At 44.1% G+C, this 20,996-nt stretch overlaps 1 long non-coding RNA gene across 1 annotated transcript in view; it reads left to right on the forward strand.

The window, feature by feature from the left end:
- The window catches only part of LOC120538722, a 29,453-nt gene extending 21,797 nt beyond the window's left edge, over positions 1-7,656 (forward strand). Inside the window, exon 3 of the long non-coding RNA XR_005635504.1 lies at positions 7,446-7,656. This is a non-coding gene — a long non-coding RNA (uncharacterized LOC120538722). The remainder of the gene's footprint in view (positions 1-7,445) is intronic.
- The last annotated feature ends 13,340 nt before the right edge of the window (positions 7,657-20,996 follow it).

Below are 20,996 nucleotides of genomic sequence, written 5' to 3' on the forward strand. Positions count from 1 at the left end.
CTGGACAGGAATGGGCTAGAACCGCACCGGGTCCGTCCAATCACTGAGGTCTGTGGTCACCAATAATAATCTCCTTGATATTTGGAGGGATTTTTATCCGGGGGTCCGGCAGTATACGTGGGTGAAGAGCTCAGCTGGGCTGCTGTCTATGGCTCGACTTGACAGAATTTACATCCAGAAAAATCACAGGAACCTCATAGCTAACTGCTCCATTCTTCCAACTAGTTTATCTGATCACTGTCTTGTTTCCCTTCAAATCTCTTTTCTCTCTGCTCCTTCTGTTAAATCCTACTGGCACTTTAATAATAATCTACTGAAAGACCCCCACTTCATCAACTGTTTCAAATACTTCTGGACACAATGGAGATACAAAAAGAAGACCTTCTCTTCACTGAGGCAATGGTGGGATTGCTCAAAACTGAGATACGCGTATTGTGCCAACAATACACCGAGCACACCACCAGGGATGTGAATGCGCCATTTCTGAACTGGAGAAGGATATTGAGGAACTTCAGTCAGTTTTATGTAATAACTTTGACGACAGCACTTTGAGTCCCTCAAAACTAAGAAACAATTATTGATGGACCTTATAGACAAGAGAGTCAACGGCGCACTCGTCCGCTCGAGAATGCAGTCGCTCACCCAGATGGACGCTCCTACGCAATTTTTTAAACTGGAAAAACAATTGGCCAAAGTAAGACCATCAACTGTTTAAAAAATGACAAAGGTCAAAACCTGCTGGAGCCTGAAGCCCTTCGATCCTGGGCACACCAATTTTACCAGCGACTGTTTTCTGCAGACATTGAAGAGGTACATTTAGAGTCGTCAGTTTTTCTCCAGGACTTACCTCAGGTTCTAGATGGAGAGAAAGACTTCATGGAAACTACGATCTCTCTAGATGAGTTGACCACAGCGTTGAATGGGCTGAACATTGGGAAGTCCCAGGAATTGACGGTTTGCCTGTTGAGTTTTTAAAGCTTTTGGTGTCACCTTGCGCTGATCTGGCAGAGGTTTTCTGTGAAAGCCTGCGAGTGGGTGAACTGCCCCTTTCCTGTCGCAGGGCGGTTATCACACTACTCCCAAAGAAAGAAGACCTCACGGAGCTAAAGAACTGGCCCAGTAAGCCTGCTGTGTGCGGATTACAAAATCTTCTCCAAGGCCCTGGCTAACCGGTTAGGAAGAGTCATGGCGAGAATCGTGACACCCGAGCAGACATACTGTGTCCCCAGCAGGTGTATTCTGGACAACATCTTCCTGGTTCGGGATGTGATTGATGCTGCCAGGCTCTTTGGGTTTGATGCTGGTCTTTTATCACTGGATCAGGAGAAGGCGTTTGACAGGGTGGACCACAATTACCTTTTAGCAGTGCTGAAGGCCTTTGGCTTTGGACCTTCATTCATTAAACACATTGGACTTTTTATATCACAACGCTTTTAGTGTCGTGAAACTCAATGGAACACTAACCGCCCCGTTCAAGGTCACCAGAGGGATACGTCAGGGTTGCTCTCTGTCCGGTATGCTCTTCTCGCTCTCCATCGAGCCGCTACTACAACAAATTCGCATCCGCCTTCAAGGTCTGAACATCCCTCAGTGCCCGAATTTACAGCTCAAGGTGGTCGCGTATGCTGATGATTTAACCGTGTTCATCTGTCATCCTGGAGACATCACGGAGCTGAAACATTGCCTGGATGAATTTGAAAAACTGTCATCGGCAAAAATTAACTGGGACAAAAGTACCGCATTTTTAATTGGCAACTGGAGGGATGGAGACCCACCGGGCCTACCTGGTGGCCTTAAGTGGAACAGAAGAGTCTTCAGATACCTGGGGGTGTTTTTAGGACAAGGAGGAGTAGCTGAAGAAAACTGGGCAGACTGGGCGGAAAAAGTTCAAGCCAGACTGAAGAAATGGAAGTATCTTCAAAAGGAGATCTCCTGTCGAGGCAGGGTCCTCATTATTAATAACTTAATAGCCTCCATGTTCTGGCATAAGTTACAGTGTATAGACCCTCCAATATCGGTCATCAAGAACATCCAGGCAATACTTTTAGATTTCTTTTGGGATGGCCTGCATTGGGTAAAGCGCAGTGTCCTGTATCTGCCTGTAGAAGAGGGCGGTCAGGGACTCATTGACTTGGTGAGCAAGATGGAGGCCTTTAGGTTACAGGCATTACATCGGCTCTTATACGGCCCTGAGCACCTACCATGGAGACAGCTGGCCTTTACCTTATTTCGTGGGGTAAGGAATTTAAATTTTGCTGAACATTATTTTTATTACATTCTGCCAACGTTGTTGGGTCTGACCTGCCGAATTTTATAAATCTGCACTTCAGGTTTGGCACAGAAAGTTCAGGAGGACCAGGCTAAATCTGAAAGTATTTTTGGTTCTTGGAAGAACCTTTAGTCTGGAATCCTCTTTTAGATTGTTCGTTATTATTTTCTGACTCATTCGTATCAATTCTTTTAAACAAAAGAATTTTAAAAATAAGACATTTATTTAATACAAATATGAGGTGCTGGCACACCCCTGCCCACCTAGCGACAGTCCTGGGGATCAGATCAGTACGCTTGGTTGACATTTTTCTTAGTCAAGTACAAACAGCACTGCGGAGGTCAGGAGCGAGTTCACTGTGTGACGAGTACTTCACAGGTGAGGGACACCAGAAGCAGAGATGACATCACCCACCATCATTGTAAGACCACACGTCACTGACCACACTGACAGACCTGGACACCTTCTCAGATTTGGGACTCTGGTCGAGAAAGACTTTGAACTGTTTAACAAAAAAGAACTTTATAAACTGTGTGTCAAAGTGACATTTTATAACCAACTGAAAGGGTTGCCAGATACTTTGTGGAGGAAAGAACTGCAGGTCTCAGAGAACATAACACCTTCATGGAGAGCTTTTATAAACTCCCGTTACAGAAAAGACTTGGGGATCTGCAGTGGAGGATAATGCACTCGGCCTTGGCCACAAACTCATTTCTGAATATAATTAACGCTTCAGAGACTGACCAGTGCCCGTTCTGTGACACAAGGGAGACCATCTTTCATATGTTCATTCACTGTGAACGGCTGAGGCCTTTGTTTATTTTCTTGGATTTAATTCTTAGTGGTTTTGGTTTTGGTCTCTCAAAAATTAACTTTATCTTTGGTATTAACTATAATCAAAAAAATAGGAATAAGTCTGTTCTTGGGAATTTCCTCTTAGGACAGGCCAAGTTGGCAATCCTAAAACAAGGAGGAATAAAGAGAAAACCTCATGGGGACCGACGCTCTGCTGCTGTTCAAAGTTTTAATTAAAAGTCGACTAAAACTCGAATTCATGTACCATAAACTAACAAACAATTTAGAAATGTTCAGCGACATGTGGGGGACACGACAGGTACTGTGTGCTGTGGAGGGGGGCGAACTGGTGATCAACTGGGAATGAAAAGCATTGGTGGGCTTCAACAATATGCTTTAATTAATGTGCGGAGTAGGAGGAGTGTAAAGGGGGATCAGTGGTGGTCTTTGTATCATAGTGAACTGTCAATTTTTTATTAATGTGGAGTAGGAGGAGTGTAAAGGGGAGTAGTGGTGGTCTTTGTATTATAATGAATTGTTAATTTTTTATTTATGTGCGGAGTAGGAGGAGTGTAAAGGGGGAGTAGTGGTAGTATTTGTATCATAATGAACTGTCAATTGTTTTGATTTTCTTATTAATGTGCGGAGTAGGAGGAGTGTAAAGGGGGAGTAGTGGTAGTTGTCTGATATTTACTTTTTGTTAATCTTGAATATTGGGGCTGTTTATCTTATGACTGTGTATATTGTTAATGTTCATAATAAAGGTCATTTTAAAATGAATTATCTATCTATCTATCATATAGTGCCTTATCTATCTATCTATCTATCTATCTATCTATCTATTTATTATATAGTGCCTTATCTATCTATCTATCTATCTATCTATCTATATATCTATCTATCTATCTATCTATCTATTATATAGTGCCTTATCTATCTATCTATCTATCTATCTATCTATCTATCTATCTATCTATCTATCTATCTATCTATTATATAGTGCCTTATCTATCTATCTATCTATCTATCTATCTATCTATCTATCTATCTATCTATCTATCTATCTATCTATCTATTATATAGTGCCTTCTATCTATCTATCTATCTATCTATCTATCTATCTATCTATCTATCTATCTATTATATAGTGCCTTATCTATCTATCTATCTATCTATCTATCTATCTATCTATCTATCTATCTATCTATCTATCTATCTATCTATCTATCTATCTATCTATCATATAGTGCCTTATCTATCTATCTATCTATCTATCTAGCTATCTATCTATTATATAGTGCCTTATCTATCTATCTATCTATCTATCTATCTATCTATCTATCTATCTATCTATCTATCTATCTATCTATCTATCTATTATATAGTGCCTTTCATTTATATCTATCTATCTATCTATCTATCTATCTATCTATCTATCTATCTATCTATCTATCATATAGTGCCTTATCTATCTATCTATCTATCTATCTATCTATCTATCTATCTATCTATCTATCTATCTATCTATCTATCTATCTATCTACTACCCCTGAACTGCCCCCATCCCAACTTTTTTTGAAATGTGTTGCAAGCCTGAATGGCAAGAATGGATGTTAATTTACAAATCAAATGATGTTGACCAAAAAAAAACCCCATGAATTATCTTATGTTCATACTGTCTGCAATGAAATAAAAGTTAAGGGGAATTTGTAAATTACTGCTTTATTTTTGTATTCACATTTTCCACACTGTCCCAACTTTTTCTGATTTGGGGTTGTATTTAAGATCTCAGAAACTAGAGCCAATCTGGCAAAACCAAAGTCATATTCTTAATCAGCACCATAAACCGTTCAGACATCGTTGGCACCAAAATCACTGTATACCAGTGGTCAGTTACAGTGCCAATTAAAGGTGTTTACTTTTATACAACATTGAATGACAGTAGATTTAATTTAGCTTTTTTTTGGCACTGATCAATAGGAAAAGTGAAGAATTGTCTAAATGAATTGTAAATCATATGGGTTAGAGATGGTGGCACTGACCAATAAACAGGAGACAGGAGCTGGAGGTGGCAGAGTTAAAGATGTCAAGGTTTGCATTGGGTGTGATGAGAATGGACAGGATTAGAAATGAGGACATTAGAGGGTCAGCTCAGGTTAGACTATTTGGAGACAAAGTCAGAGGGACGAGATTACTTTGGTTGGGACATGTGCAGAGGAGAGATGCTGGGTATATTAGAAAAAGGATGCTAAGGATAGAGCTGCCAGGGAAAGGCCTAAGAGGAGGCTTATGGATGTGATCAATCAATCAATCAATCAACATTTATTTATATAGCACATATTCATACAAAAAAATGTAGTTCAAAGTGCTTTACAAAATGAATAGAAAAATAGAAGACACAATAAAAAATAAACATAAGTCAACATTAATTAACATAGAATAAGTAAGGTCAGATGGCCAGGGTGGACAGAAAAAACAAAAAAAAACTCCCAAGGCTGGAGAAAAAAAATAAAATCTGTAGGGGTTCCAGACCACGAGACCGCCCAGTCCCCTCTGGGCAATCTACCTAACATAAATCAAACAGTCCTCTTTGTATTTAGGGTTTTCATGGAAGGACCTGATGATGATGGTCACGTAGACTTCTGGCTTTCAGTCCATCAATGTTGGAGCATCAGGATGCTTTGAGTAGGTGGTGGTGGCGCAGGAAGAAAGAAACCGGCAGGTGATGGGGGTGACAGAGCAAGAAGCAAAGGACAGGAATATATGGAAAAAGATGGTGACCTCTAAGGGAAGCAGCCGAAAGAAGAAGATGATGATGATGCGCCTCTGCCAGCCATTACAGCCCTTAATGTTTGCGCTCAGGTCTCTCCCTCTTTCTCGCTGGGAGCTCTGCCATTTTTCGCCACTTGTTTGTAAAACTGTCAGTTGTCATGTTGATCACAAGTGATCAGCCAGCCTTGAAGTCCAGACGCAGATTTCCATTTTGGTTGAACTCTGCACTGTGACTCGGGCACTCATCTAATTCACCTTATCAGTAAGCCATCCTCGTGTAGCTTTAAATTGATGCTTAGGGTCATTGTCTTGCTGGAAAACAAATCCTCTCCCAAGTCGTGGGTTTCTTGCAGACTCCTCCAGGGTTTCCCCGTATTGTGTTCTATTAATTTTACCCTCGCAAGCACTCCAGGATTTGCTGCAGAGAGGTATCCATGCAGCCTGATGCCAGCACCACCATGCTTCAGAGTGGAGATGGCTTGTTTTTGGTAACATACACTGTTCACATGTGATTTTAAGCTCAATTTTGGTCTCAACAGACAGACCATAGACCCTTATTTCAAAGTGTCATCTGCTAAGATGTCTTGTGTGCTTTTTCTCTTTGCCACTTTCTCATAAAGCCCTTATTGTCTGCACAGCCTCTCCAACCTCAGCCACTGTAGCTTGCAATTCCTTCGGAGTTCTCACAGGTGTCTTTGTGGCCTGAGGCCCCCCTTATCATCTTGCATGATCTCATAGTTTTGTTTGTTTTGTGGATGGCCTGCTCATGGCACATGTCTAGCTCTGCCACACTCTTCCCATTTCTTCATAATTGATTTAACTGGATATTTGGTGACTTGTGCTTTCTAATCCCCTTTTCACAGAGTTCCTTGGAGTCTCCTTTTTGTTAGGTCACCATACTGACTCCTCACAAGTTGGCCCTTTCTTCATCGATTTCTGGAACTGCAATCAAGCTCTGGGCTCAGTGCCTACAAAGATCTCACATTGTTGAATTGAAGGTTTTATTTCTCTCAGGACGTTCACATATCGTATTCTTATGCTTTACCTTTGGTCAAAGGAATGCTTGACACTCTTAACACTTGCTCTTTTCTACTGGCACATTTGTCCAGAGACTATGGTGGAATGACATCTTGTATATAAGTTGCTAAATATTTTCTGTGTCTTTTATTTGTAAGTCAGATAAAGCAAATGTGAAATTTGTGTTTCCAGGAGGGATGTTTTATTTCGTTGATGAGAACAGCAGTGTCTAACTAACCAACTCCCTGAGTCTTTAAGACTGACTCACGATGTGAAATTTATTGCAGGGTTTGTCTCAAACCGGTTTGGCAAGGGGAAGTCTGTGCGGGACATTCTTATAAACCAACCCACGTAGGAAGGCCATAAAACTACATAGCTGGCAAGCTTCAGCTAAACAAATGGTATGCACTACTTGAGGGCAGGAGTGAAAAGGCAGTGTGTGTGCGCACCCTTTGGTCTGAAGTATGACTGTTTACGATTGGTTTTGAATCAGAGGCCATTTTGTACCACAATGCCCTATTGGCCTAAGGATTTGGACAGGAATGTATAATGTTGGTCACTTTAACCCTCCTTCTCTCTCTCTCTCTCACAGCATGGCCATGAAGAGAACACAATGAGGAGCCCAACTCGACAGCCATATTGAGAAGAAAGCTGACTAGAAATGATGACTTGACCAGAGACATTTGAGTAACTAAGTCTGTGTACCACCTGAAACTAGCATTTATCAGGTTGTAAGGTTGCTAATATTTACATGTACCTTGCTTCATTATTAGTATTATTTTATGAATATTATCAATAACTAGCAAAATACCCGCGCTTCACAGCGGCGAAGTACTGCCTTCAAATTTTTATTAAGAAGAAAATTAAACTTTTTTAAACTGTGTTTTAACTTTGTTAAGGATCTCTTTGTATACCACATTGTCAGTTCGGCCCTCTGGTTGTAATATGACCAAGCTGTGCGCTGAGCTTACTCTTGAGCATGTAACGTACAGTCGGCCATGTGAACAGTAATCTTGTCTCAAATCTCACAGCTTGGATTGCTGCTGTCATAATCGGTTTGAGTTTCATGGTTTGTTTCAATGACGACAGTATTTGTAGGACTTGTGTTGAAGTGACATTCGGCATCTGTCAAGCGCTGTAAGTATACAACCGGTTTCATCGATAAAATCACATCCAGCTTTTGAGAGTTTAAACATTCATAAACATCAAAGTGTCCACTACTGAAATCGTCACCTGTGAATCTAAGATGTTTAAGAGGCATTGGCGGTTGTCGAAAGGTGTCAGATATTTGGCCATTTCGGTACACTTGAAAGCGACAACCGAACAATTCACCGGCAGCCATCAACTCACATGCAGAACCATAGGTGAAGGGCTTAAGCATTTCACTCTTATAGTGCTCCTGTGTAATATAATTATCTCCTGTACCGTCATCAGTCCACACCTTGAACCTGTCCAGTCATTCAATACATAAGACGCAATGTTCCTCCGGATATCAAGAGTGAGCCTGATATGGCCGTGCAATATGTAACAAAGAGAATGGAAAAGGTAGGTGCCATCTCTGGGAATGGAAACCACTCGGTAAGTGATAGTTCTTTGATCGATGGTGATCACCTCGATAGACATGTTAATAGGGGTACGGTTGGAATTGATAAAGGAAATGGGTACCTGAACAATGTAAAGTAAGTCTAAAATAACAACACAATAACTATAATTGTAATAAATGAACAATAAAACAGCGGAGAAGCCGTGGATTAAATAAAAAGGCTGTAGTTATCAGCAGGGAGACGTGAATCCCGTGGCGAAGCAAGGAAGGGAATGTAGAGACTGGAGCTAATGGACGGCCTTATATAGGCAGGCAGCCAACAACGTGGGAGGTGTTGGGATGGGGGACCCAATGCCACCTCACACAGTGACCGAGGTGCAGGCTATGGACGTATATATGTATGTAAGTAGGATTCAGTTAGTGTTGGGAACCCGTGTACCAAATTTCTTGAAGATGGGCCCATAAGTAACAAAGTCCATTAGAAAGTTCAATATGGCGGCCGACAGTGGCATCATACCATCGAAATAAGTATGTACATCGGTTTCGGTTAGCACAGGGAAGCCGCCTACCAAATTTCGTGAAGATGGGGCCATAAATAAGAAAGTTCAACATGGTGAACTTTGTCAACCGTTATGACCGTTACATGTAGAATTTCGAAATGAAACCTACCCAACTTTTGTAAGTAAGCTGTAAGGAACGAGCCTGCCAAATTTCAGCCTTCTACCTACACGGGAAGTTGGAAAATTAGTGACATTGGAAACTTCAATATGGTGGCCAACAGTGGCGTCATACCACCGAAATAAGTACGTACATCAGTTTCGGTTAGCATAGGGAAGCCATCTACCAAATTTCGTGAAGATGGGGCCCTAAATAAGAAAGTTCAACATGGCGGACATTGTCGACCGTTATCGACCTTTATGATCGTTACGTTTAGAATTTCAAAATGAAACCTCCTTAACTTTTGTAAGTAAGCTGTAAGGAACGAGCCTGCCAAATTTCAGCCTTCTACCTACACGGGAAGTTGGAGAATTAGTGATGAGTCAGTGAGTGAGTGAGTGAGTCAGTGAGGGCTTTGCCTTTTATTAGTAGAGATTCATTATTAGAATATGTAACTTAACTCCTGCTTGTCCTTTTATTTTGTGTAATTGTCTGAGGTTATAGACTTAGAAGGGAAGGTTTAGGGAGATACTGTATGCTAAAATACAATACCTTAAAAACAGTTGTAAGTCTATGGGATTGGAGCCCTTCTGATAATGTCTGCACAATAAAGAGTAGAAAAAGGGGACAGCAGAGTCAAATAGGACTCAAGACGAAACACCACTGAAGACAAATAGTGCCTACGGCCTTTACTTGATATTGTGCCCTTCAGAAAGTACTCAGACCCCTTACCTTTCTTGATATTTTGTTATGTTGCAGTCTTGTGCTAAAATAATTTTAATTCACCCCACACCACACCACGACCCTAATGAAGCAAAACTCAATAGCGCAGGATATCAAAATGACATCAGTATATTAGAAATATTTACAAAATTATAAAAAGCAAAAAACAGACCTGCCATGTCTAGTCAGTGACAAACGCAGAGAGAGAGACTTTTTGTCCCTTGAGGGAAATTTAATTTTTTTTATAAATGCTCAAGAAATATTATAACAAACAGTATCCATGTATCCCCTCAAATTCACAATATAACAATAATAATACATGTAATTTCAAGGTGCCTTATTAAACACCCAAGGACACCGTACAAGCACTAAAATCATAAAACCAACAAAAAGCAAACACGCATGTAGACATACACAAATACTGCTTTATAGATATATGTATTTGTGAGAGTACAGCCTAAGGTCATGTAGTGTGAACTAATCTAAATAGATAAGTCTTAAAACGGGACTTGAAAATGGGTAGGGAATCTGTGTCCCGAATGCTTTGCGGTAGTGAGTCCTATAATTAATAATTATAATTAATTATAATTAATGATATTAGAAATAACATAGTATATCCCTCCAACACTAAGGATCCCCCTAAACCCCAACACCCTGTTATAAACAAATTAAACTCTTTCACTAGGATAGATTTACCTGATTTACAAAAATAATATCTCAATTAAAACCTCCACCCAAGGCCCTTGACCCGATACCAACAAGGTTTTTCAAAGAAGTATCAGGCGTGCTAATTGATAATGTTCTTGACATAGTAAATTCGTCACTAGATACGGGGGTCTTCCCAGACTGTCTTAAGACTGCTGTAGTTAAACCCCTACTTAAGAAACATAATCTTGACCCCTCAGCTCTTGAAAATTTTAGACCCATCTCTAACCTGCCTTCTTAAGTAAAGTTCTAGAGAAGGCAGTCATTATGCAGTTAAATGACCACCTCAATAAACCTGCTATTCTTGATAAATTTCAGTCAGGTTTTAGAACAAATCACAGCACAGAAACTGCACTCGTTATAAGTAGTAAATGACTTATGGGTAAATGCAGACAGAGGCCATTTATCTGTTCTCATCCTCTTAGATCTGAGTGCTGCATTTGACACCATTGATCACAACATTCTTAGAAATCGCCTTAGTCAATGGGTGGGCCTCTCTGGCAGTGTCTTAAATTGGTTTGAATCCTACCTGACAGGGAGAAAATTTTTGTTAGTTGTGGAATTACAACTCAAAGACACATGATATCCGATATGGTGGTCCACAAGGCTCTATCCTGGGTCCGCTGTTATTCTCAATCTACATGCTTCCGTTAGGTCAGATTATCTCAGGGCACAACGTGAGCTACCACAGCTATGCTGATGACACACAGCTGTACTTATCAATAGCACCTGATGACCCCGATTCTATTGATTCACTAACAGAATGTCTGACTAGTATCTCAGAATGGATGAATAGTAATTTTCTCAAGTTAAATAAAGAGAAAACTGAAATTTTAGTGATCAGCAATAATGGATACAATGAAGCTATTAGAAATAAACTGAATACATTAGGATTAAAAGTCAAGACGGAGGTAAAAAGCTTAGGGGTGATTGTTGACTGTAATCTGAATTTTAAATCACATATTAATCAGATCATTAGGACAGCATTTTTCACTTAAGAAACATAAGTAAAGTTAGACCTCTTTTATCACTGAAAGATGCTGAGAAATTAGTTCACGCGTTTGTTTTCAGTCGACTAGATTACTCTAACGCACTCCTCTCAGGACTACCCAAAAAAGATATAAATCGATTACAACGAGTGCAGAATGGAGCTGCTAGAATCCTAACTAGGAAAAGCAAATCCGAACACATTTCTCCAGTTTTGATGTCACTACACTGGTTACCTGTGTCATTCAGAATTGACTTTAAAATTCTGCTTATGGTTTATAAAGCCTTGAATAATCTCGCCCCATCTTATATATCGGAATGTCTGACACGTTATATTCCAAATCGTAACCTCAGATCCTCAAATGAGTGTCTCCTTAGAATTCCAAGAACAAAACTTAAAAGAAGTGGTGAGTGCCTTCTGCTGTTATGCACCTAAAATCTGGAATAGCCTGCCAATAGGAATTCGCCAGGCTGATACAGTAGAGCACTTTAAAACACTGCTGAAAACACATTACTTTAACATGGCCTTTTTATAACTTCATTTTAATCGTAATTTAACTTAATCCTGATACTCTGTATGTTCAATTCATCATAACAACTATTCATGGTGGCTCTAAAATCGGTACTGACCCCTACTCTCTTTTCTGTTTCTTTTCCGTTCTTTGTGGTGGTGGCCTGCGCCACCTCCACCTACTCAAAGCTTCATGATGCTCCAACAATGATGGACGGATTAAAAGGAAGAAGTCTACGTGATCATCATCATCATCAAGCCCTTCCGTGAGAACCCTAAATCCAAAGAGGACTGTTTCATTTATGTTAGGTAGAATGCCCAGAGGGGACTGGGCGGTCTCATGGTCTGGAATCCCTACAGATTTTATTTTTCTCCAGCCGTCTGGAGTTTTTTGTTTTTTCTGTCCCCCCTGGCCATTGAACCTTACTCTTATTCGATGTTAATGTTGATTTATTTTTTTATAATTATGTCTTTCATTTTTCTAACCTATTCCTCCTCCTTGAACCGTCACCTTATCGTGGTGGAGGGGTTTGCGTGTCCCAATGATCCTAGGAGCTATGTTGTCTGGGGCTTTATGCCCCTGGTAGGGCCACCCAAGGCAAACTGGTCCTGGGTGAGGGATGAGACAAAGAGCGGTTCAATAAACCTCCAATGAAAAATAAAAACTCTGGACAACGCTTTCCCTTGCCCGGACGCTGGGTCACGGGGCCCCTCTGGAGCCAGGCCTGGAGGTGGGGCTCGATGGCGGCGCCTGGTGGCCGGGCCTGCACCCATGGGGCTCGGCCGGGCACAGCCCGAAGAGGTAACGTGGGTCCTCCTCCCCATGGGCTCACCACCTATGGGAGGGGCCAAGGAGGTTGGGTGCAATGTGAGTTGGGTGGTGGCGGCGGGACCTTGGCGGTCTGATCCTCGGCTACAGAAACTGGCTCTTGGGACGTGGAATGTCACCTCTCTGAAGGGGAAGGAGCCTGAGCTAGTGCGCGAGGTCGAGAGGTTCGGCTAGATATAGTCGGACTCACCTCGACGCACAGCTTGGACTCTGGAACCAATCTCCTTGAGAGGGGCTGGACTCTCTAACACTCTGGAGTTGGCCCCAGTGAGAGCGCCGAGCAGGTGTGGGCATACTTATTGCCCCGACTGGAGCCTGTGCATTGGGGTTTACCCGGTGGGCGAGAGGGTGGCCTCCCTCCGCCGGGTGGGGAAGGGTCCTGACTGTTGTTTGTGCGTATGCCGAACAGCAGTTTGGAGTATCCACCCTTTTGGAGTCTCTGGAGGGTTGCTAGAGGGCATACCTTCTGGGATTCCCTCGTTTTGCTGGGAGACTTCAATGCTCACGTGGGCAATGACAGTGAGACCTGGAAGGGCGTGATTGGGAGGAATGGCCCCCCCCGATCTGAACCCGAGCGGTGTTTTGTTATTGGACTTCTGTGCTCGCCACGGATTGTCCATAACGAACACCATGTTCAAGCATAAGGGTGTTCATATGTGCACTTGGCACCAGGACACCCTAGGCCTCAGTTCGATGATCGACTTTGTGGTCGTGTCGTCGGACTTGCGGCCATATGTCTTGGACACTCGGGTGAAGAGAGGGCGAGCTGTCAACTGATCACCACCTGGTGGTGAGTTGGCCGATGGTGGGGAAGATGCCGGTCAGACCTGGTAGGCCCAAACGTGTTGTGAGGGTCTGCTGGGAACGGCTGGCAGAGGTCCCCTGTCAGAAGCAGCCTCAACCCCCAACTCCGCAGAACTTCAACCACGCCCCGAGGGAGGTGGGGACATTGAGTCGAATGGGCCATGTTCCGTGCCTCTATTGTTGAGGCGGCTGACGGAGCTGTGGCCGCAAGGTGGTCGGTGCCTGTCGTGGCGGCAATCCCGAACCCGTTGGTGGACACCGCGGTGAGGGATGCGTCAAGCTGAAGAAGGAGTCCTATAGGACTTTTTGTCCTGTGGGTCTCTGGAGGCAGCTGATAGGTACCGGCAGGCCAAGCGAACGGCTTCGGTTGTTGCTGAGGCAAAACTCGGGCATGGGAGGAGTTTGAGAGGCCATGGAGAGCGACTTTGGACGGCTTCGAGGAGATTCTGGTCCACCGTCCGGCGCCTCAGGAGGGGAAGCAGTGCAGTGTCAACACCGTATATAGTGGGGATGGTGCGCTGCTGACCTCGACTCGGAACGTTGTGGGTCGGTGGGAGGAGTACTTCGAAGACCTCCTCAATCCCACTAACATGCCTTCCAATGAGGAAGCAGAGCCTGGGGACTCTGAGGTGGGCTCTCCCATCTCTGGGACTGAAGTCACCGAGGTGGTCAAAAAACTCCTTGGTGGCAGGGCCCGGGGTGGATGAGATACGCCCGGAGTTCCTTAAGGCTCTGGATGTTGTAGGACTGTCTTGGTTGACACGTCTCTGCAACATCGCATGGACATCGGGACAGTGCCTCTGGATTGGCAGACCGGGGTGGTGGTCCCCCTCTTTAAAAAGGGGGACCGGAGGGTGTGTTCCAACTATAGAGGGATCACACTCCTCAGCCTCCCTGGAAAAGTCTATTCGGGGGTTCTGGAGAGGAGGGTCCGTCGGATAGTTGAACCTCGGATTCAGGAGGAACAGTGTGGTTTTCGGTCCTGGTCGCGGAACAGTGGACCAGCTCTTCACCCTTAGCAGAGTCCTGGAGGGTGCATGGGAGTTTGCCCGACCGGTCTACATGTGTTTTGTGGACTTGGAAAAGGCATTCGACCGTGTCCCTCGGGAATCCTGTGGGGGTGCTCGGGAGTATGGGGTACCGGACCCCTGATAAGAGCTGTTCGGTCTCTGTACAACGGTGTCAGAGCTTGGTCCGCATTGCGGCAGTAAGTCGAGCCCGCTTCCAGTGAGAGTTGGACTCCGCCAGGGCTGCCCTTTGTCACCGATTCTGTTCATAACTTTTATGGACAGAATTTCTAGGCGCAGCCAGGGTGTTGAAGGGGTCGGTTTGGTGGACTCAGGATTGGGTCACTGCTTTTGCAGATGATGTTGTCCTGTTTGCTTCATCAGGCCGTGATCTTCAGCTCTCTCTGGATCGGTTCGCAGCTGAGTGTGAAGCGGCTGGGATGAGAATCAGCACCTCCAAATCCGAGAGCATGGTCCTCAGCCGGAAAAGGGTGGAGTGCCCTCTCAGGGTTGGGGGAGAGATCCTGCCCCAAGTGGAGGAGTTCAAGTATCTCGGGGTCTTGTTCACGAGTGAGGGAAGAATGGGGCGTGAGATCGACAGGCGGATCGGTGCGGCATCCGCAGTGATGCGGGCTCTGCATCGGTCTGTCGTGGTGAAAAAGGAGCTGAGCCGTAAGGCAAAGCTCTCAATTTACCAGTCGATCTACCTTCCTACCCTCACCTATGGTCATGAGCTATGGGTAGTGACCGAAAGAATGAGATCGCGAATACAAGCGGCTGAAATGAGTTTCCTCCGCAGGGTGTCTGGGCTTTCCCTTAAAGATAGGGTGAGAAGCTCAGTCATCCGGGAGGGGCTCAGAGTAGAGCCGCTGCTCCTCCGCATCGAGAGGAGTCAGATGAGGTGGCTCGGGCATCTGATCAGGATGCCTCCTGGACGCCTCCCTGGTGAGGTGTTCCGGGCACGTCCAACCGGGAGGAGGCCCCGGGGAAGACCCAGGACACGCTGGAAGGACTATGTCTCCCGGCTGGCCTGGGAACGGCCTTTGGGATTCTCCGGAAGAGCTGGAAGAAGTGGCCGGGAGAGGGAAGTCTGGGTCTCTCTGCTTAAGCTGCTGCCCCCGCGACCCGACCTCGGATAAGCGGAAGAGAATGGATGGATGGAAATGGATGGATGGATTTTTCTATTCTTTAATATGTAAAGCACTTTGTGCTACTGTTTGTATGAAAATGTGCTATATAAATAAATGTTGTTGTTGCTATAACTAAATGTCCTGGTGCCCATGGTGACGAGGAGACCAGATATGGAGGATCAAAGAGTGCAGTTGGGGGTATAAACATGTAGGAGGTCGGAGAGGTACAATGGAGCAAGCATTAATCTTTCCTCATAACTCATCCCCTGTAGCCCTGGAATCAGCCTAGTTGCTCTTCTCTGGACCTTTTCTAGTGTCGCTGTGTCCTTTTTGTAGCCTGGAGACCAAAACTGCACCCAGTACTCCAGATGAGGCCTCACCAGTGTGTTATAAAGTCGAGCAGAACCTCCTGTGATTTGTACTCCACGCATCAAGGCGCTATATAGCCGGACATTCTGTTAGCCTTCTGAATTGCTTCTGAACACTGTCATGTGGTCGATATCATCGAGTCCACTATGACTCCTAAATCCCTCTCGTGAGGTTTACTCTCAATGTTCTGATCCACCAATTGTGTAATAAAACCTAACAAACCTAATGAAGCTGATTAAGCTACTTACCAAGTGTCACTCGGCCTGTAAAAACACTACTAAAAGTGTTAGTCACTAGGGTCACTCCGGCACGCGTCTCGTGTACGCATTAGACCCGAGTAATACTCGGACTGGAAAAAGTGCCAACAGCGTGTTAGAAGGTGTTACCCAGGCCACGGTGCAGACACGTGTTCTCTTAGCCTCATAATGACATCTCGTATGAAACGTTTTTCAGCAGCCCAGGTGTTGCACGTTTTTGACAGTGATACGAGCAGCGATGACGAAGTGAAACAGACAGTGAAATCCAAAATGATTCTGATAAATCTGAAAGTGGCACTCATGTCGGTCACACATGTGCAGTTTGCTGTTCAAACGCTAATCGGTCAGGAAACAAAATGTGCAAGGAATCACGCTACTAAAGTCTGAATGTGAATTTCGCTGTGCTTCAAGATATACCATACAAACACCACATTTTGACATTATATGCGGTATTAGCATTCTTTTTGTTATTATTTGTTATATCGTTATACTTTCTACACTTCTGACTTAGTACTTTTATTGTTTTACAGTAGAAAAATAAGTTTTAATTAAATATGTCATTTTTCAAGCCAAAAAAAATGCACCGCTTTATAGAAGTTTTTCAAGAAAAAATGTAACGCTTAGGAGGTTAATAGATGAAGTAATGCGTTGCATGCAAGAGGTCCATGTTATAATGTGGGCAGCTGAATTCTAGACAAGCTGGAGTTTATGGAGAAGCTTATGTGGAAGACCAAAGAGAAGAGAATTTCAATAATCGATGCGGGAAGTGACCAATGCGTGAGTAAGGATAGCCGTGCTGTGTAGTGTGAGAGACGGTCGCAGGCGTCCAGTGCTACAGAGATGGAGAAAACAAAAGATGACGGTGTAACATTATTGATCTGGGATTCAAAAGGCAGAGTTCTGTCAAAGAGAACACCCAAACCTGAGAGGAGGGATAGATGGAGGTACCATCGGTGTTAAGCAAAAACCTAATAGATTAGAATGTGGACACCTCTCCAAATTATTCAGTTTACTGTAAGTGTATTCATCAAATCGGGCACAGAAGTAGGCAATTTCCATTGACAAACGGAGAATGGCGTACTAAAGAGCTTGGTGACTTTAAATGTGCCACTGTCATAGGACACCACCTTTGCCTTAAGTCAGTCTGCTCTGCTCAATCTACCTCAGCCAACTGTAAGTCCTGTTATTGTGAGGTGGAAGCGTTAAGCAGCATCAGCTCAGCCATGAAGTGGTAGACCACGCAAACTCACCTCACAGAGCAGGGCCCACCGAGTGTTCTTTGTGCTCATGTCTAAAGCGTCACTATTGTAAAGATTCTTTATGGACATTTATGCTACTTTGACTTGAACCCTCATGAGTATGTTCTTTATCATCCCGTTTTTCATGTCCACATTCTGACTTTCCTACTAATTGTCTAATTATAAGATTATGTCATCTAGGTGCTTGTCAGTGTGTCAGCTGAGGTACAATAACCTAACATTTTCAAACCAGATCAGAGTAGTCCCAGATGGCAAAGCATATCCTAGCAGCATTGGGTGCCAGGCTATTGTACAAATAAACTAAACTATATGACTTTAGGGAAATGGGAGCTACTGGGCACACAGTTCAAAGTTGGGAACAAATGTGACTTCTGTATTCAGTCACTCTTCTTTAAATTATATAATGTCTTTCGCCTGGGTTAACACAAAAAAATACAGTTTAAGGGAAAACTCTGTGGTACTGCAGAAGAGCAAATAATCAAACTGATCCTGACTGCTAAGCATGGAGTGTGAGGTGCCATCTTCTAATATGCCAGGTGTGCTACCCGCCTAAGACAAGTTGATCTCTGAATAATCAATGGAGGCATCAGCATTAACATTTGCAGTGAACTATCTATTGGAAAGTCCATCCATCCATCCATTTTCTAACCCACTGAATCCGAATACAGGGTCACGGGGGTCTGCTGAAGCCAATCCCAGCCAACACAGGGCAGAAATCCAGTCCGGGCAGGGTGCCAACCCACTGCAGGACACACAAACTAGGGCCAATTTTTAGAATCGCCAGTCCACCTAACCTGCATGTCTTTGGATTGTGGGAGGAAACCGGAGCCGGTGGAAACCCATGCAGACACGGGGAGAACATGCAAACTCCACGCAGGGAAGACCCGGGAAGCGAACCCGGGTCTCCTAACTGCGAGGCAGCAGCGCTACCACTGCGCCACCGTGCCGCCCTTATTGGAAAGTCTTTTACTATAAATTTACTGAGAAAATGCATCAAATTTTTCATTCCAACAGATGGCGCACCACAAACATTTGTAGTAATGCAATACACCCTTTGTTAGAATGAAGAATGCAAAGCATTTTATTTCTACAAATGTTTGTGATGTGCCTTCTATTAGAATGAAAGAGATCTACCTCAGCCAACTGTAATTACCGTTATCGTGAGGTGGAAGCGTTAAGCAGCATCAGCTCAGCCATGAAGTGGTAGACCACGCAAACTCACCTCACAGAGCAGGGCCCACCGAGTGTTGAAGGGCATTGCAGTGGTCTCTGCTCTGTGACATCACTCACAATGATGTCCCAAGCTGCCTCTGGAAGCAAGATTAGCGCAAGAATTGTACATTGGGAGCTTCACAAAATGGATTTTCATTGCCAAGCAGCTGTGCACATGCCTAAGATCACCATGTGCAATGTCCAGTGTCGGCTGGAGTGGTGAAAAGCAACCCACCATTGGACTCAGAAGCAGTGGGAACATCTCTGCTGTGAGGAATCGCATTTCACTATCTGGCAGGCTGATGGGTTTGGTGGATACCAAAAAATATGCTGCCTTCAGGCCAAAGTGGAAGAGGTGCAAATGGCAAGGTGTGGGCTTAGGCCACTTGCTTCCAGTGAAGAGTCCCGTTAATCCTACAGCTTTCAAAACTTGCAGATAGCTTTGTGGCAGCAGTTTGGGGAAGACCCTTTTCTTTTCCAGCCCCTGTGCACAAAGCCAGGCCCATAAAGACATGGAGGAGGAACTTAAGTGGCCTGTTTTAGAGCCCTGACTTCAACCAGGCTGAACATCTTTGGGATGAATGGGAATTCCAATTGTGAGCTCAGGTCTTCTCGTCCAACATCAGTACCTGACCTCACAAATGCTCTTGTGGCTGGATGACCACAAATGTCCATGACACACTCCAGTGTCTTGAGGAAATAAGAGTGGAAGCTGTTATGGGGGTGCAACTCTATATTACTATTCATGGTTTTGGAATGGGATGTCCTGCAAGAGCTTATAGGTCCATAAATATCTTGTGTACACACAAAGAATTTTTTAAAATATTCTGACTGGCTAAGATTAAAAAGAGCAGTCCCTGTGAGCCATTATGCAGGCGTGTTGCTGTTGGTATAAAGGAGCCCCATTTGTACTTCTTGACACCCTTCTGCAGAATAATTCATCTGGTGAAAGTTCTTAATGGCCGTGTCTCATATAGAGGACTTGTGCAGCAATGTTCATAACAGCCATCAGTTTTGCTTTGACTCTCTTTCTCGAGTGTCCTGATAAAAATCAAAGAGCCAGGCCTTTAATGACCTCTTAGGCACGGCCATCAGCAGTGTGTCTGTCTGCAGAGAGAGTGTCGACCTCATTGAGAGGTTTACTTACCTTGGCAGTGACATTCATGTCTCTGGTGACTCTTTCTATGAAGTCAGTAAACGGATTGGGAGAGCATGGGGGGTCATGAGGTCACTGGAAAGGGGTGTGTGGTGCTCCCGATATCTCAGTAAAAGAATGAAGGTCCAAGTCTTGAGTCCTGATGTTTCCTGTCTTGTTATATGGTTGCAAGACATGGATGCTATCCAGTGACCTGAGATGAAGACTGGACTTCTTTGGTACTGTGTCTCTTCGGAGAATCCTTGGGTACTGCTAGTTTGACTTTGTGCCCAGTCCCGAATGAGGCACATTACCCGCATTGCAAAGGAAGCATCAGTTACAGCAGTACAGCCATATGGCACGATTCCCTGAGGGTGATCTGACTCACAGGATCCTCATTGTTGAGGACCCGTGTGGCTGGACCAGGCCAAGGGGATGCCCACGTAACACTTGGCTACAGAAGATAAATGGTTATTTCTGCAGGGTGGGACTGGACCACATGTCTGCCTGGGGTTTGCCAACCAAGCTGTTTTGTCATGTGGTGGTTGCAGCAGCGCACTGTACCAATGCATGCTCCCCAACCTGACCTGATCTTGCATCTCCTTCCCACTCTTAGGTCCAGAAGGCGTCCCATAACTACGATGGCTTTTTAAGTACCCTGTTGGTTTGGCAATCTCCTCTCTTGAAGTGGCGTTACCAGCCCAGCACAAGCACACCACATTGGCCATCATGGAGCTGTAGAACATGTAAAGGATGTCACTGCCCACCTAACGGAGCAGAGTCTCTGAAGAATAAAAGCATCTGCTCTGCCCTTTCTTCTGTAGTTCCTCTGTGTTATGAGACCAGTCCAGCCTGTCACTGATGTGGACCCCCAATACTGTCATGCCATCACTCATGTTGATTTTGCTGTTTATATAATTGGACTTTAAAATGCAGACAGATTAGAAAATGGAGAACATTGTGCAGTCTCATTTTTCAAATATAAAATATCCAAACTTGATTTTATTGTAGCCCA

The sequence above is a fragment of the Polypterus senegalus genome, chromosome 11 (assembly GCF_016835505.1).
Source record: "Polypterus senegalus isolate Bchr_013 chromosome 11, ASM1683550v1, whole genome shotgun sequence".
Classification (NCBI taxonomy): Eukaryota; Metazoa; Chordata; class Cladistia; order Polypteriformes; family Polypteridae; genus Polypterus; species Polypterus senegalus.